Source organism: Eubalaena glacialis, chromosome 15 (assembly GCF_028564815.1).
Source record: "Eubalaena glacialis isolate mEubGla1 chromosome 15, mEubGla1.1.hap2.+ XY, whole genome shotgun sequence".
Classification (NCBI taxonomy): domain Eukaryota; kingdom Metazoa; phylum Chordata; class Mammalia; order Artiodactyla; family Balaenidae; genus Eubalaena; species Eubalaena glacialis.
In genome coordinates, this window is record NC_083730.1 from 13,455,342 (window position 1) to 13,474,168 (window position 18,827).

The 18,827-nt window shown below is 39.4% G+C and overlaps 1 protein-coding gene and 1 pseudogene across 1 annotated transcript in view; both read left to right on the forward strand.

Moving 5' to 3' along the window:
- BCL2 (BCL2 apoptosis regulator) overlaps positions 1 to 18,827 on the forward strand; it is a 180,033-nt gene that overhangs the window by 74,671 nt on the left and 86,535 nt on the right. The window lies entirely within an intron of this gene.
- Positions 7,006 to 13,514, forward strand: LOC133075859 (proteasome activator complex subunit 1-like; annotated as a pseudogene).

An 18,827-nucleotide genomic window follows, 5' to 3' on the forward strand; every position in this document is an offset into this window, starting at 1 on the left:
CTAGACACACTAATCAGAGGAGCCCATTTACTTTGCTAAACAAAACCTCTGGAAATCTCCAGACGGAATCTTTAAAGATTTCGTATTTCAAGTAGAATTTTTCAGTGTTAAAGAAGCTGGAGACCAGAAGTAAGGAGCAGATAAGTTCTTGTGAAGCCTCAGAAGAGATGAAGAGCATCTCTCTCGATGCTAGATTGAACTTCAAATTTGTCAGATAAGTCCCTGACCTAAGTATTATTTTTTTCCCTTGAGTCACTTGTTTGTATCCTGTAGGCACAGCCCAAGAGGCTGGTTTAAAGGGAATAGAGACACAGATGTAGAGAACAAAAGTATGGACACCAAGGGGGGAAAGTGGTGGGGGGGAGGGGTGGTGGTGTGCTGAATTGGGAGATTGGGATTGACATGTATACACTGATATGTATAAAATGGATAACTAATAAGAACCTGCTGTATAAAAAAAATAAATAAAATAAAATTCAAAAAAAAAAAATGAACAAAGGGAATATAGATCAAGTGTTCCCTGCAGGTAGGCCCGTTCTCCGTTTCTCTGAGTGGAAGCCAAAGAGGATTGTGAGTAAAGGGTCCTACTCTCCACTCTCACATGTCGCCTTTCCTCCTCACCCAGTCTGCACAGCAGGAGGCCGATACGTTTATACTTCACGTTCCGAGATTTTTCCCTTGGGGATGTCAGGGACCTGATCCATGCTACCGGAAGATTGTCATAACTGAGGTGGAGGAGGTTGTCCTCCATTATTGTCAACAACCTTTTGGAAATTTCGCAGTAACTGTCTTTACACTTCCTGCTCAGTGTCTACTCCACGTGTTCCCTCTTTTTAACTCGTCTTTATTTTTGTGCATCTTACTCCCAGCCAAGATCGCAGTGAGCTTTGCATGTGCCACTGCCACATATGTTGTCAACAATTTGGAATTGTATCAAATAGAAATTAAGTTTGTATAAATGATATCACTTCCCGTGCGCGACGCTGTTTGCTAGAGCTCCGTTCTGAATGACGATGACAGTGGCCTCAGTGTTTGGCAGCGGCGGGCGGGGGTGGGGATGTTGCAGTGAGAGTGACTGATAACAGGCCTGGTGGCTCTAGAGTGTGGCAGACAAGCAGTAAGTGATGATCACCTGCTCTCTGTGCTCAGAATCTGCGGCATATTCATTTTCCACTCTCCAACGCAAGCACGTAATAGACTCAACGCTTGCAGAAATAAATCGGGCCAGAAACAAGAGTATCCCCTGTTTCCCAGCTTTCTCCTCTATAAGGTGGATGTCCTAGCCCTGTGTTGAAAGTTAGGGCAAGTTCCAGTAACATCAGATCATTTGCCTCAAGTCACGTAGGCGACTTGAACTTGGTACGTGGTAGATTTGAACTCAGTATTTTGACCCCCGCAATGGTACCTTCCATTTGCGAGTCAGAGGGTCTGATTTTCTTAAAGCACAGAGTCTTTCTACTTGTTTGGTCTGGGTGTTGAGGAGACGCTTGGCATAAGGGAAAGGCTCCAATTTCATTTTTCTTTCTTTCAAGTAATCTCTAGAAGTGTACTTGACACCCTGGCGATGACTGGTGCAGTCTGAAGATCCCCGCCTGAGAGCAGCCCGTCTCACGGATTGTCAGCTGGGGGTGCTCATTTCTGTGTTGTTTGCTGTGCGTTTCCTCATACCTCGAAAAGCGCTAGTTGAATTTTTCCAAACCAAGCGATTGACCTTAGCACTTAGCATCCTTTGAGTTTACACCATAATTCAAATCCAAATCCTTTTTAAAAACACCCTATTGGGACTTACCTGGCGGTCCAGTGGTGAGGACTCCGTGCTTCCACTGCAGGGGGCGCGGGTTCGATCCCTGGTTGGGGAACTAAGATCCTGCATGCTGTGCGGCCAAATAAATAAATAGATTGCTGATTAAAAAACAAAACAAAACTGTATCACACACAAAAGGTGGGCTGATAGTGAGGCAAAGAGTAATGACGGGCAGGGCACTCTCAAATCAGGCCGGGTGACAAGCTGGACATCTTGTTTCCATCAAATTCTCGTAGCTGCCCCCTACTATTCTGTGTGTTTGCCGGGCTTTTCAGATTCTGTTGTGCTCGTTGTAGCTGGATGTTTTCCAGAGGGTCATCAAGAGAAAGGCGTATCCTCTGCATTAATAACCTTTGGAAGGATTTTAGCAGTAAAATCAGAGACCAGATGATGTGGTGGAGAACAGGAATGGCGGGTTTGCTGGGGTGGGGGGGGGAGCATTTATTCCCCCTTCCAGGAAAGTGTCAAGTTCACCATGCCCCAGCACCAGACCCTTCACCCAGTAACTCTGAGATCTCATATCAAGTTTACTCAATAATCATGATGTAAATGGCAAAACTACTACCCTCATTTGGGGAATAAGAATTGTTCCTGTTAAAGGCATACAATATACAAAATAAGTGACTCCAAGCTCTTACTTGGAGTAACAGCTAATTTCTGTATGTGCTTTCCTATTTTTTTGTTTTTTGTTTTTAATGAATTCATTAATGTGGAGTTCCAAAACAACTCTTGAATGTTTACATCTAATTATTGAAAAGTACAGGTGCCATATGAAAATTTAAAGAATATACTGAGATGTATGGCAAAGATAAGCACCATAGATGAGGACTCAGAAAACTATGGCCTGTGGGCCAAATCTGGCTTGCCACTTGTTTTTGTAAATAAAGTTTTATTGGAATACAGCCATACTCATTTGCTTATAGATTATCTGTGACTGTTTTCCTATTATAACAGCAGAGTTGAGTAGTTACAATAGAGACCAGATGCCTTTGCTCTCTGGTCCTTTACTGAAAGTTTTCCAACCCGTCAGAGACATCTCTATGATATTTATTTACTCACTCATTCATTTATTCATTTGTTCAGTGAACACCAACTTTGTTAAAGAAATGTGAGAAATGTAGAGATGAAGAAAGCAGGGGGAGGGCGGGTGGGGCAGGGATGGATTGGGAGTTTGGGATTAGCGGATGCAAACTAGTATATATAGGACAGATAAACAACAAGATCCTACTGTATAGCACAGGGAACTATAGTCAATATCCTGTGATTAGCCGTAATGGAAAAGAATATGAAAAAGTATATATGTATAACTGAATCACTTTGCTATGCAGCAGAAATTAACACAACATTGTAAATCAACTATATTTGAAGAAAACAGATAAAAAAAAAAACTAATACACATTGAACAGCGGTGGGGAGAACAGGCATTTCTTGTCTCTTTCCCAATCTCATATGAAATGGAACTGAACGATGCTCTTCATCAGATTCAAGGCGTTCTCTCCTAGTCCTGGTTGGCTAAGAGATTTTATAATAATGGGTGTTAGATTTTATAATGTTTTTGCATCTCTTGAAATAACCATATAATTTTTCTTTCATTCTGTTAAATGGTAAATTAGAATGTTTGATTTTTAAATCAGTCACTTGTTTTAAATTAATCTTGCACTTCTGGAATACAAAAACTTATGAGGAATTAAAAAAAAAGAAATAAAAGAAAGCAGTCCCTAATGTCCAAGAACTTACCATGTAACGGAGACGAGTCATGGGCCCAAATTGCCACCTCTGGCAACATGTATGCGAGACGAGAAAGAACTAAATTGCTGTGTAGTTCAGAGATGGTGGAGGCCCTGGGCAAAGGGAAGGAATTTGGGATAAGCAAAAGGATATCGCTTTCATAACTGTGGCTCCCCGTGATTTCCCAGTGGGAACTTCATGAGAAATAAGAGTCATTTCCTTCATGGAATTTTATAAATTGTAGTATCCAAAGGGTGGAAATGATTTAGGATATTGCTTAGCGTCCAGATTTCTTTATCTGGAAGCATATTTCCTCTGTAACTATGAGGATAATCGTATTTCTAGAAAATTTTTAAAGACTTGAAGGAAGGCTTCCTTCTTCAGAGTGGGAAGACAGAGGGAATTCCTTTTCTTTTTTACTTTACTGTTCCCTGAAGAAAGTAATATTAAATGGTATGACTCTTAAGGGAGGGATCTTGGCAGGAAACCCCTCAGATATCAGATGGATTCAAAACAAGGTGCAACTGTAGACCCCCAGCCATCAATAAGCATGAGTCAGTGACTCTCAGAAGGCCACAGCCAACAAGTGTGAAGGGAGCTTTGGGTGAAGGTTCAGGTCAAATGCCACCTCACCCTGGAAGATTCCACGCGGGAAGCCTTCCCGAATCCTTCAGTTGGGGTTAATGTCTGCCTCTTCATTTGTGACCTGCTTGAGGGCAGGGTTCCCTTTCTGACTTCTGTATCACCAATAGCGACTACTCCACTATTTCTGTTTCCCAAGGATCTATTGAGTTAGAGCGAGTTGAATGCCGACTGACACTGTGTATTCAAAATCTAGGTGGCCGATTTGGGTAAAGGACCCAAGAATTTGCGGGTTTATCTAAAAATGAAGCAAGTGATAATCTTTCCATTCTGCTGCCATCAGAGGATCAAAAACGTTGGCTAAATTCTGGCCACCCATTCTCTATATTCATGACAATAACGCTGCCACAGAGCGAGTGCAGCTTATTTAGGTTAGAACACAACCCTGGGACGTTTCACCCACGGAAATCATAATATTTTGACTGATAAAGTGAATAAAGCTTTCGGTGAGGAAGCTACTGAAAGAAAAATGATACTGGACCCCAACAGGTAATTTTAATCTTAGGAAGCACCAAGCCGAAATATTTCATATTTCCTCCTCCTGAGTCACAGGGCCCCTGAAGTTACTCCCCACCCTGACAGCATCCCCTGGGGCTCTGGCCTCCCGTCACCAAGGAGCCCAAATCAGCCTTCCATGTCCTCAAGGGTTTCCTCAGTGCCCGGCTTTCACAGTAGCCTGGGTTCCAATTGACAGGGGTGTCCCCAGGTAAAGACTAGAAGAGGGACACACGTTCCGGAAGCTCATCTTGCTTGTCCCCTCCTCTCCCTCAGCCCGAAGAGGAAAACGCAGGCTTGGCGTATGAAGAACACACTTTAGGGCATTTACTGGCAAATAGATAAAGTCACTGCAGACACATGCGGGTGCTGTCTTCTATCAAAACCGTCTAAAAAAACACTGACTCTATTGTCTCCTTCAAGCCCCGCCGTGTATTTATGAATGGGATTGCTTCCTCATTTGCTTTTCGTGTCAGTAGCTGGGAAGTCAGAAGGCGTTACCTCTAAAATGGGGAAAGAACACTGTGAATCCATACATTTGCAGCCAGCTGCGGCAGGAACCAGCACATAGAATCACTTCACCCTGTCCCTACGGGATGTTTTCCTGAGCTTCTGATTTATAACGATCACTTTCGAAGGCCTAGAAATGCTTAGGTGAGATGAAATTACTGATTCTCCTAAAGTTCTGTTTGCACTGGAGTCTTTCTGGACGGCTGCTGGTTCTGTCCTGTTTAAAGCATTCGGTGGCGTGAATCCACGGTTTCTGCCCACATCACCGCATTCCTGGGATGCCTTTCACGGGCCTTCGAAAGATCATCTGACAGCCGCCTGTGAGGTCAATGAACTTTATACATAATTAAACCTTCGCAGTTAGGAGAATTAATTTTTTTTCTCCCTGAGAAGCGGAGAAACAGGACATGTTGTGTTGCCCTCTGTTACTGAGTAAAAGTTCTGTGGAGTCATCAGGCTAGTTTCACATGATTTAACGCTGAACCGAATAAGAAAGCGGTTGCATCCTCTACTGGGCCTCACAGAATAGTCACCACCCACACTGTTTATTCAGACTCGGATCTTGGCCATTTGGGGTTTAAGCCAGAAGAAAGGGGGGGAAAATCTAACCCTGGAATGAACGCTTTTGAAACTCTGTATTCTTGATGAAATGTGGCCAAGGATTCTTTAAAAAATCTATTTAAAATCAATTACTGGGATCATATTTTCATTTACAGTGGATTGTTAGCAACAGCTAATTTTCTCCGTTTCCATCCAGCTTTGGAGTCTAGGCTGGAATTGGAATCATCGGCCTGTTTTGCCTGGGTATCTGATGCCACCACCCAACTATGTGTGGGTAACTGGGCAACTCTGACCTTTGACCAGCTCTCCATAAAATAACAAGGAAAGGTGTGAGGAGGCAAGGAATCGAATGAAAACAAGCCTAAGGGATTGTAGCAAGTGTGCTCCCCCGGGGGGGGAGGAAAATATACAGGAGGCGTCTGTCATATTGAGAGGAAAGAGAAAGCAAAGGGCAGGACCGGGTATGCCTGGGAAGATAGGCACCAGGACCATCTGGCAGGATTGCAAAAAAATCATCTCAGATATGTCGGATTGTTTCGGGTTTTAAAGATCTCCAGAGGAGATTCTGGAACCTCCTTTGGTTACCCACCCTCCTCTTTGGCAATCTGTACTGTCAGGAAATTCTTTCTTATTTCCAGCCTAAAATGTGCACGTGGTGCTGCTTCAGAGGCTAAGTTGTTGGTGGGGACCACCGCATCTCCCCACAGCATACGTGACTCCGAGGGTGGGATGGGCATATGAGTTGCTGCTAGGTTGAAGCCACAATCACTTTGACCTCCATGCCCATCGGTCCCCAGGGCTCAAGAATGGGGCTGGGGCTGGTGGCAGGCAGGAATAGCGCTACTGAGACGTCCAGATACCAGGTACTGTTACCCAGCATTTTGTGTACGTCACCAGGAGGAGAGGACATTGTCGTGACACGTCCAGGAATGAGCCTCACAACATGTGTAAATATTAATACGAACCTTCTCTTTTGGATTTTAAGAGATCCAATTTTTAAGGAAAAACTCCTTCAGGGAGACAGACTGTAGAATTTCACTGGCCTCAAGATGGTAGCTCAGCTCCTCAGTTTTATAAATAAGAAGAGCTGAAAGCCAGAGAGCATGAGGGACCAATCGCGGACCCGACTTCAGGTCTTATGCCCCCAGCCCAGCGATATCCTGCCCTTCAGAGGCTGGTGCTCTGGGGGCGAAGTGATGCTGGCACTGAGGTCACTTTTCTCACTTCCTCTAGCCCTTTCCTCCTCCTGGGCAGATGCACGGGGGATGGCCTCCACGAGTGAGTTACAGATTCATTGAAAGGCTGTCAGATGACCTGGGCAGCCCGCCTCCTTCCCTTTTTTATCGAGTTATGCCATTGCCCTACCTCACGCTGCGGTTTGTTCCAGAAGGGAAGAGGTCATCTTCCCCTTCATCCGCCCACCCTCATTTGCACTGAGTTCCAGTTCCCTGTGTGTATAGATTACTGAATGAGTGGCGTGAGCATTGCAATCTGATGAGGAGGGCTTTGAGCCCGCAGACAATAAGCCCTGTGCCCACCGCTCCCAGCCCTCCCTCACCTCTTCCTCTGTCAAGTGATCATAACACTTGCCCTACCTGCCTTAGGGGCACCTAGGAACAAATGATCATATCTATCGATATCTTTAAAATATGCAAAACACGGGGTTCTTATACGGTGAAATAGTTCAAGCAAACAGGAAATATAGAGAATAAGATAGCAAGTGCATGTGTATGTACCATCGCTCTGTCATGTCTTTATGCCATATTTGCTTCAGATCTTCTTACCTACCTTTAAAAAGAGAGAGAGAGAGAAAGCACTTCCCCAGTCCCATTCCCCTTTTCTGTGAAGCATCAATTTAACTTTGATGTACATTATTACCATGCATGACTACATCTTTTACACATATGTGTATCCATAGACATTTACATTTTTAAATGTTTTCAAACTTTATCTAAATGATATCACTGGCTTTGTGTTCTACATTATGTTGGTAAAATTCATCTGTTGTAAAACATGTACCTCTACTTCATCCATGCTGCATAGTATTCTACCAAAGGAAGGTTGCTAAGGTTGTTTCTAACTTTTAAAATGTCTGTTTGAAGAATATTATAGCTGTTTCTAACTTTTTGGCATTACAGATAGTGCTACAACATGTACATGTTCTTTGCCCACATGTGGGAGACTTGAGCTTCTCTTGGAGATGTATCAATAGATAGATAGATACATACATACATACATACACACACGTACACATATATACACACACACACCCAATAGCAAAGTCATAAAGTTAGCACATCTTAAACTTCCCTACATGTTGCCAAATTGCTCTCCAAAGTGATGGTACCAGTTCACCACCATATGGTCTCTCAGTATGGGTCATCACCATATTTAAAATTATCTTATGCCCATCTGATGGCCGGGTAGGTTTTAGATGTGATTTCCTGATTACTAGCGAGGTTGAGTATCTTTTCACTTGCTTACTGAAGTCAGGTTTCCTCCTTTATGAATTCTCTCTTTTTATCCTTTGCCCATTTTTCTGTTGGTGTGTTTGTTTCCTTACTGATTTATTGGAGTATATAGTGTATTCTTGATACCAATCCCTTGTCTATTATAGGCATGGCATGTATCTTCTCTTGGTTTTGTAATTTTGTTTTGTTGATGATGTACTAAGAGTTTTTCGATTTTCATTTTGTTTTATTCTTATAACAAGTTTGTGAGCTAAATCCTATCCCTATTCCTATTTTATAGATGAAGATAGCACCTTTTAGAGAGTTGAAGTAAATTGACTGAGGTCTCACAGCCCCAGTGGTGGGGCTGGAACAAGTCCACATCTAATTCCAGAGTGCTCTTGAAGACATAAGCACTGTGACTATCCCCATTTTACAGATGAGCACACTGAGGCCCAGAGAGGTTCAGTGACTTGCTCAGTGTCACGCAGTGTAGCAGTGTTAGAACCAGGACTATTCTTCAGGTCTCCAGACTGCTAGCACAACTGTATACCTAGATAGAAAGATGGGGAAAACGGGCAAATGAATACCACATCCACACATCCTTTTAAAATGTAACTTTAAAAAATGACGAACTATTTGAAATGCAAAAGAAAAAAGTCACAGAGAATAATACATCAACCAGTAGTCGCCCTCTACTCACAGTTAATAAATGTTGACATTTAGCCACATTTTTAAAATTTTTTTTTTTTTTTTTTTTTGCAGAAAATGTTACAGTTAAAGCCTCTTTTCTAACCCACCCTGATCCCATTCCCCTACAGCTTTCCTAGAGGTAGCCAGTGTTCCAAAGTTGTGTTGTTACATACATGTTGTTGCATTTGGCTCCTGGCTGTGTGTCATGAACAATAACTCGTATTATTTTGTGAGTGTAAAACATTTACCGTAGTGTTCTTACTCAGTAATCCATCTTTCTCCAACTTGCCTTATCACTCAAAATTATGTTTTTAGGATTTATACTAATTAATTGATGTAGAGCAAGTTTCCTTACCTGCTGTATTAATTCCTTTTAATGAATATATCATGATATATCCAATTCTCTAATTGATGGGAGTTTAGATTGTTTCCACCTTTTCATTTTACAGACAGAGCTGTTGTGTACTTCTTTGGGCTTGTTTCCACGTGGACATGTGAGCTTCTCAAAGGTATAGATGCAGACGTGGATTTCTGAGTCTTAGGGGACAAACATCATCCACTTTGGTAGATGTTGCTGAATTGCTCTCAATTTGCACTCCAGAACCGTGTATGAGAGTTCTTGTTGCTCTGCATTTTCTCCAGCTCTTGGCATTATCAGGCTTTTACATTTTGCTAATCTGTTAGATTGAAAGGTATCTTATTGTGGTATTGATTCGTACTTCTCTGATTTCTAGTGATTTATGCTTTTCTTTCTCATGATTGTTGGTCATTTGGGTTTCTTTTTCTATGTATTGCCAGTTTATAGATTTTGCTCATTTTTTGTAGTGGGTTATTTGGTTTTTTTCCTTACAGTTACCAAACGTTCACTATATATCCTGGATACTTAAAAAAAACAAAAACAAAAACAAAACTACTGTCTCCATTTCTTGCCTTTAACCTTTGTTTTCTGGTGTCTTTTGTCACATAAGTTTTAAAATCAAATTGGTCAACAGTTTTTTCTTTTTTTGCTTCATGGTTTGTGCTATTGTGTCATTGCCTAGTCTGCGATTATAAAAATAGTGTCTGTATTTTTTCCTAAATATTTTAAAGTTAACTGTAATTCTCTTGGAATTCATTTTTGGATATAGCATGAGTTAGAGATCTATTTTTTTTCCCTGTAAATAACCAATTGTCCCAGGACCATTTAATAAATAGTTCAGTCATTTCCCACAGTTTTATAATGTCACATCCCAAGTTCCTATACGCAGAGGGACTCTCTCTATTACGCTGGTCTAGTAAGCTATATCTGCACCAATTCTATTGTATCTTAATTATAAGGCTTTAATAAATGTCTTGATATCTGGTAGGACAAGTGTCCATCTTACATTTTTTCAATATTGTCTTGGCTGTTTTTTGACCTTAATTCTTCCATATGAATTTTAAAACCAGCTAAAAATGTTCATGAAAAACCTTTCTGGGACTTTAATATGAATTACATTCAATTTATGTATTAACTTAGGAGGAACTGGTGTTGATGTTGAATCTTCTCATCTCTCAGCATGAGATATATCGCTGTTTATTTACGTCTTAGGACTTTCAGTGAACTTTTATAATTTGCTTTCATTTAACTCTTGCACCTCTTTCTTTAGATTGAATCTAGGTTTGTCGTAGTTTATTGCTATTGCTGATGGGATCTTTTAAAAATTACATTTTCTAATTGGTTGTTGCTGATAAGGATGCCATGGATATTTGTATATTAATCTTATCTCCAGCATTCTTACCAAACTCTCTTATGACTTGTAATTGTTTGTAGTTTCTCATGGATTCTCAATGTAGACAATCTTATGTGCACATAATTCTTCTTTTGTTTCTCTATTTCAAATCCTTATTTCTCTTACTCCTTTTCCTTTGTTTATTGTGGCAGCCAGATATCTCACACAATGATGAGTGGAGTGGTGATAGAAAAAAACATATTTGTCTAGTTCCTGACTTTAAAGGAAATATGTTCCTAAGGTTTATCATAGATTTTTAGTAGAAACTGCTTAGTAAAAACTTCCTTATATTCTGGGTTGGCTAGGTATTTTATTGTACTTTTAAATTGTGAATGGGTACTAAATTTGATAAATGTTTTTTCTGCATCTATTGTGATGATTAGTTTTTCCTTCTTAATCTGTCAGTGTGGTGAATTACAGTAAGACTTTCTAATGTTGAATCTTCCTTGAGCTTCTGGGATAAACCTTACTGGTCATCACAAACACACACACACACACACACATGCACACCATATATTTACCATGTGATAAATATGATACATGCAATCATGATATATATGATACCTGAGGTATATATCAAAAAACATATTTTAAAATAAATATACATTTATACACACACTACACCGCTTGGTATGTTTGCTAATATTTTATTTAGGATTTTTGCATTGATGTTTCTAACTGAGATTGACCTATTGCTTTCCTTTTTTGTACTGTCTACTTCTAAAATATAGCTTTAGACTGAACTTATAAAAATACATTTTTATAAGTATTTATAAGTATTAAAGTATTAAATATAAGTATTAATATAATTTTTATAAGTATTTATAAGTATTAAAAATACAAATACAGGAGCTTTTGTTCTTTTTCTGTTTTTTTGGTGTCAATTTTGGTAACATATTTTTCTAGGAGATTTTCCATTTCATCTGTTTTTAGTTTTACTGCTTTAAAGTAGAGAATCGAATTCTCATGCTTAAAAAAAAAATCTTTAGTTATGGCTCCTTTTCATGCCTAATAGTGTTTATTTGTGCCTTCTTTTGTTTCTCTTCCTCATTCTTGTGGAATATCTACCTATTTTATTTGTTTTTTTAAAGAATCCACATTTGTTTTGTCCCTGTGTGTATTGTTTCTTTGTTTTTATTTTATTGATTTGTTATTATCTTTATTATTGCCTTCCTACTACTTTATCTTTATCCATTTGTGGAAAAAGAATTTTCTTCTATTGTCTTTGAGTTTACTTTATTGCTTAATTTTTTATTTTCTTAATCTAAAATTTTTCTTGTTTTCTGATGTTGCATTTAATGCTAAACATTCCTTCTACTGATATCTAGGGTTTTAATTATTGTTCAGTTCCAAGTATTTTGTTACTTTAATTTTGATTTTATTTAATAATTTAACAGCATGTTTTTGAAATTTCAAGATGTCCTGGGGTTTCGGGCCTGTGGTTTTGTTATTGATTTCAACTTTTATTGTATTTTGGTTGATGAGTGTGGTCTGAATGTTAGCACTTCTTTGAAATTTGTTGAGACTTGCTCTGTGGCGTAGAACCTGGTTAATTTTTGTGAACATTTCATGTTTATTCTTTATTGCGTGGAGGGTTTCTTCATATCCATTAAATGAAGTTAGTAATATGCATTATTTACTTTTGTCCTATTTTTTTAGCTTGATCTATTGATTTCATAGAGATATGTGCTAAAATCTCTCACTATAATTTTGAATTTGTTACCTTCATATAATTAAATCAGTTTTGCTGTATATATTTGACATGGTGTGATTAGGTATATGGAAGGATTGCTGGTGAATGTATCTTTTTATTACTAAGCAGTGATCTTCTTTATCCCCCCAAATGCTTTTGGCTATTTTAAAGTCTATTTTTTCCTATTAATTGAGTCATTCAATTAAAATAAATATTTATTGAGCATTTATTATTTGTAGGAACACTTATTATTTGAATACAGTTTTTCATGTTTATCCTTATGACTTGTTTTAAGCTACTCTCTTATAAACAGCTGGAGTTTTACAAAATTCAGTCTGAGGATTTCTGCCTTTTAATGGATTAGTTTAAGCCATTTACATTTATTATGATAAGTCATATATTTGGAATTCACGAGGAATCCGAATGTTTTCCATCTGCCATGATTCTTCTTTACCTATTTTTTCTTCCTATCCTGTCTTCTGTTAGATTACTTGAGTTTTCCTGTTGATTTTGCTTCCTCTTCCCTATGCCCACTCCTTGCTCCTTGTGTGGCACTAGGCTCCCCAGCCATAGCCACGCCCGGGGCCCAAGCCCAGGTGGATATGTTTCACAAAGACCAGTGCAAAAGACAGAACCTACCTAGGAGCTATTTCCCCAGGAAGATTTTTGAGTCGGATAAATTTTTGAAGGAAACAACTCTCAAGAAGCCAACCTGAGCTATCCGAAGGCTCTGTTGGACATCTTGGTGCCTGTCCAGTCCAGAAGACGGAGAAGGAGGAATGGAAGAAACAGCAGGAGAAGGAGGATAGGGATGAAAAGACAGAAGGGGAAGATGAAGGCAAAGGTCCTCCCAGTGGCCCAGTGAATGGCAAGGAGAGGACTGAAGTCCTCCTGCAGGGGCCTGAAGCTGGGGACCACAGATGTCACTGAGCAGTCCACAGGGTCACCACCTGGTTGCAGCTGCAGATACCTGAGACTGAAGATGGGAAAAGTTTTGAAGAAGGTGTTTGAGCTGGTGAACACCCTTCACACCAAGCTGGAAGGCTTCCACAGTGAAGTAGAGTACCAGGAACTCGCTGATGATCATGGAGACCCACAAAGCTTGTGCTGTGTTATATGATGTCATCCTGAAGAACTTCAAGAAGCTCAGGAAGCCCAGGGGAGAATCAAAGGAAATGATGTATTGAGACTCTCCTCTCATTCTGTGATGGGCTCAGTAGAGACCTCCCTGCCTCTTACTGGAGACTCCAGAGCTCCCCCTACCTTTCTCCTGTTGAAGTTTCTCCTTCCTCTTGCCTCCCAAGCACAAAAATATAGTCATACTGTTAAGACAATGATTACTGTTTCCCTCTTGATTTGTAACGTATGTGTTTTGTTCTGCATCTCAGCTGTTACCCTTAAACCTTAAAAATTATATTTGCGTTCACAGAGTCTAAAATTAAAGTGTTATCTGTATCTCTTTGCTTCCCAGACAATGTAATACAGATTACTTAGAACACTTTAACCCAGCTTTTCTCTCTCTCACATATTCTGTTATGACACCGTCAGCTATTTTATTATCATCTATCATTTTGTTTCTATCTGTTTTGTCCACATACAATTATTTTTTTTACAAGTCTACTTTTTAAAATTTATCAAAATAGATGTCATTTTATTCACATTGTGGGTAAGACTATGAAATCCAGAACCAGACTGCCTTAATCTGAATCCCAATTTAATTATAAATCACTTAGAATGGTGCCTGGTACACAGTACAGAGTGAGCCCTCAATAAATGTTATTGATGTTGTTTCTTAGATTCCATTCCCCCTTTCTCAGTTCAAATTCCTTCTTACTGAAGTACATCTTTGAGTAGTTATTTCATCAAGGGTTTGGGGATATGAAACTATCTCTGTCAGTCTCTTATCTGAAAATATTATTTCATTGTCTTCCGATATCTGTTATTGATGAGGTGCAGTCAGTGTCAGTCTGTCTTTTGTTTAGAAGGGTTTTTTTTTCTTTTTAGTGAAAAGAAATATCTTTGTTTTTCTTTTTGTTCCTGTCTTTGATGATCTGCAGTTTCACCACAGTCCTGTTTGGGATTCAGTATATCTCTTGAATCTAAGGATTCCTGATATTCATTGATTCTGAAAAATACTGTCATAATCTCTGAATATTGTTCCTCCCAGCTCTCTTTATTATCTTTTTCTCAGTCCTCTGTTGTAGGTTATTAGATCTTGTTCTTCTCTTCTTCTTCATGTCTGCTAACCTGTGTGTTAATATTTCCCACATCTCTACTTTTCTGTGGTCTATTTCTTCAGTCTCCCCCTACCCTTTCCATTCCTGTCCTCCTAAGGTATATAAGGTTAACATCTGGTATGCATCCTTCCACATGTCTCTCCAAGCTCATATATAAACACACAAAAATCCAATAATACCTTGTGCATTACTTTACAACTTACTATCTCTCTTAATAGTACATTAAGGATATCTTCCAGATAAGTAATACAAATTTAACTAATTTTTTTAAAAAATAGCTAAGTAAGTTCCATGGTATGGCTATACTACAATTTATTCAGCTGTTCCACTATTGATGAACATTTAGGATATTTTCAGTTTTATGTCGACATAAACATTGTAGATAAAAACATTCTCATACATATTTACTTATGTGCTGGTTCCTTAATTTCTATGGGAACAACTTCTACCCCATCCTACTTCCCCTAACCCCCACTTCCCAAAGAACATCACTGTCTCTATTTTAGCTTTTTCTTCTGGCATTTCTAAATAATGTCTATGCTGTGATCTTTTATCAATTTTACTCATGATGTCTTAACTTCCTATTATAGTAAATACAGATTTAGCTCTCTTACATAACCATATCCGCTGCTTTTCCAACCCCTTTCTCTCAATATAATTATATTGCAATATTGGGTTAAATCAGTTGTTAGTGTTTTCACTCTTTGGCCTATGGAAATAGTGTTAGCAGTTAAACTTTTTTTTTTTTATGAAGTTAATATCTGCCTTTTAAAAAAATTTTCATTGGAGTATAGTTGATTTACAATGTTGTGTTAGTTTCAGGTATACAGCAAAGTGAATCAGTTATACATATACAGACATCCACTCTTTTTTTAGACGCTTTTCCCATATAGGCCATTACAGAGTATGGAGTAGAGTTCCCTGTGCTATACAGCAGGTTCTTATTAGTTATCTATTTTATATATAGTAGTGTGTATATGTCAATCCCAATCTCCCAGTTTCTCCCTCCCCCCTTATCCCCTGGTAACCACAAGTTTGTTTTCTACATCTGTGACTCTACTTGTGTTTTGTAACTAAGTTCATTTGTACCCTTTTTTAGATCACATATAAGTGATATCATATGTTAATATCTGTCTTGTTTTTTTTTCTTAATTTCCTTAGTGTTCTTCGTCCTTGTAGGGAAAGATGTTCCCCCTATATCTTTCATAGTCTCCCTGTACACGTTTCCACAAGGCCGATCACATCAGAAATCCATGAGTTCTTCTTTTCTTGGTAACATCCCTTTTTTTCTGGACTTTTTTTCAGGCCTGTTGCACAGCTGTCGTGCTGGGATTTCTCTTCCTTGTTATTCTAGAACTTTCCTTGGCCTTTCTTCTGAGCTGAATCCCCTTTCGTGATCTGCTCCATTGAGGAAGCACATCCTCCAGCAGGATCAGAATTACAGCCTGGTGCCCTGGTGGTGGCCCTCACTATCTGTCTCTCTTGATCCACTGGTCCAGTCCTCTCCCTTCACTACATCACCCCTCTGCTTTAGTCCTTTGTTGGATCACATAAATTTCCTCTTTTTCCACTTACACATTTTTGTGGCTCCCAATCTATAAGCAGCCTTTCCAAAATGGATCCAAGAGAGATAGATTCACACTTCAAATGTCCGAAATGTCTTTATTTTATCTTCTCACTGGAAGGCTTGTCCATCTGGTACAAAGAATTCTAGGTCAAAACTAAATTTTCTTCCAAAGGGTGAAGCCATTGCCCTATTGTATGCTGCCTCTCAGTGTTGCTGCTAGAAGGCTAAAACCGTTCTGATTCTTGATGCTTTGTACCTGACCTTCTTTTTCCTTTCTCCTGGGACCTTGTAGAATCTTTTCTTTCCCCCAGTAGTCTAAACTTCACAATGACTTTCCTATGTGGGAGTCTGTTTACTTCTATTGTACTGGGCAATCAGTGTGTTCTTTCAATCTGTCGAATGTGCTTCTGCTAGCTCGTCTTTCTTTCCAGAACTCCTATTATGTGGGTGTTGTACTTTCTAGACCAGTCCTCTAAATTCCTCCTATTTTTCTCTCCTGTTTTCCATCTCTTTATCATTTGCTCTCTTTTGGGGCAATTTCTTCAACTTCAATTTCCAACCTGTCTATTGGGTTTGCAGTTCTGTTATTGTTTTAAATTTCCTCTTTTCATCTATAAATAGTTGGGTTTTTTTAAGCATTCTGTTCTGTTTTCATGTGTGTGACATTCTCTCAGCATTCTGAAAAAAAAAAATTATTCTCTTTTGAAATTTTCTTCTCCATTCATGGCCTCTATTTCCTCCGTGTTGCCTTTTTCTGTTTGTTTTGAACTCTGTCTTCCCTATAGAGGCTTTCCTTGCATATCTGGTAATCCTTGAGTGTCTGGTCATGTTTAAGAGTGAAGAACTAATAAGTTTATTGGAAGCTCTCAGGATGTGCAGGGCTTGTTGACTTTGAGCATTATCATAGAGTAACATGATAATGCCATTTGTTGGGGAACTTCTAATGTCAACCCCTAAAGTCTCCTACTGAAGAACCTACAGAGATGGTGAGATTCTCCAGGGAACACCCTTCCAAACTCTCCCCTGGAGGGTGAAGCTCTGCCTGTTCCAGTGCTGAGAGCTGAGGTGAGGAATCAGACTGGAGAGGTTTGCATTCAATATACATATTTTCTGCTTCGTTTGATGTGTGGCATCTCCCAATCCAGGAACCTTGTCTCCAGAGACCATACCTCCAGTTTTACCCGTTGGGGTAGAGGCTGCTGCCCGGAAGGGTGGAGAAGAGGAGGGGATCTGGGGGTCTGGGGATATAACTGGTTCTTAAACGGCTTTCATCCCATCTCCTCATTTTAGTCACTCCTCCCTTCCCCTCCCTTCCCATTTCCAAAGGTAACTAGTGCCTTCTGTTCCTGGACCCTTTGAGCATCTGCTACTTGGTTCCTAACTCTCCTTATTCCTAGTTTAGGATTCTGCCTCTTCTGTTCTGCTGGTTCTCTTACCACTTGTCCAGCTGTTTTCCATCTTCCAAAATCTTACTGCTGTTACCCCTTCACTTGTTCTTCGTGTCCTTCTGGGTTTATGTCTTTTAAATGGTCACTTTCTCTAGTTTTAGTGAGGTTTCAGAGAGACCAATGTTAGATATGGTGTGTTCAGTTCTCTGTTTTTACTTGGAAGTCCTGTGTTACATTTTGGTTGATTTCCTCAAATCTCTTTTTCCAGTTCACTAATTCTATACTTGTGTCACTCTGCTGTCTAACTTTTCCATTGAGTTATTTTTAGTTCTGTTTTGTTCTTTTTCAGGTCTGCTATTTTCTTTTTTTATTTACTCCTATTATTTCATTATGGTTTTTAGTCTTTCTTTTATCACTTTAATGATTTTAAGAAATCTTATTTCGTAGTCTGTTTCAGATTGTAGTATTTTTCCAGTTCTTAGATTTTACCTTAAAAAATATTCTCTTTACGACTGTTCCTCATGGTAGTTAATTCCCTTATGTGTGTGTGTGTGTGTGTGTGTGTGTGTGTGTGTGTGTGTGTTGTCAAGTTCATCTTCATAGAGATTTCCCTTCTATGGGAATCTTGTAAGTCCTGAGTTGTGAAATCGTCCCTATGTAGTGGTCACGTATTTGTTTATTCTGGTGATCAAAGGCATTTCGATGGTCCTGGAATTGTGTTTATATTCATTGCTTGTCCCACCCCCCCACATGCAGATAATGTAAATTCTGATCCTACAACTGAATGTGGTTCGTGTTTAGGGTTTTGATTTCTCAGAGGCTCCCTAAGCTCTGGATATAAGGCAATTGTCTGCTCTTCACCTTGAGGCCAGCAGGCAGTGTTTTGGTCCCTTTTTCATGGATGGGTGACTTTAAGATTTATGAAAAGGGCTCCGTCCCGCCTCCCTCCCTCCACCTTATGCAGGACCAAGGCCACGTCTCTTCATGGGCATTAGAATTTAATCACTATCCCCAGATCCCCAAGGGCATTTGTGGGGTTCTGAAACTCCCTTGGACCCCACGGAGTCAACTTTTTGTGAAAGCTCTGGCTTCAATTTTTCTTCATTCCTGTAGCCTATGCTTTTCTCCCTTTCTTCTTTCCTTCTAGGCACAGCATTGTGATTTTTCTTAAGAATTTCGTATCTTTGTAGTGGAAAGGAACCCATCAGCCCAAAGTTTGCCATTTTGCTGGAAATAGCTCAACATCCACTATTGAGCTAAATCTAGAATAAATAAATAGATTCATTAAATTAAACTAAAACCTGGAAT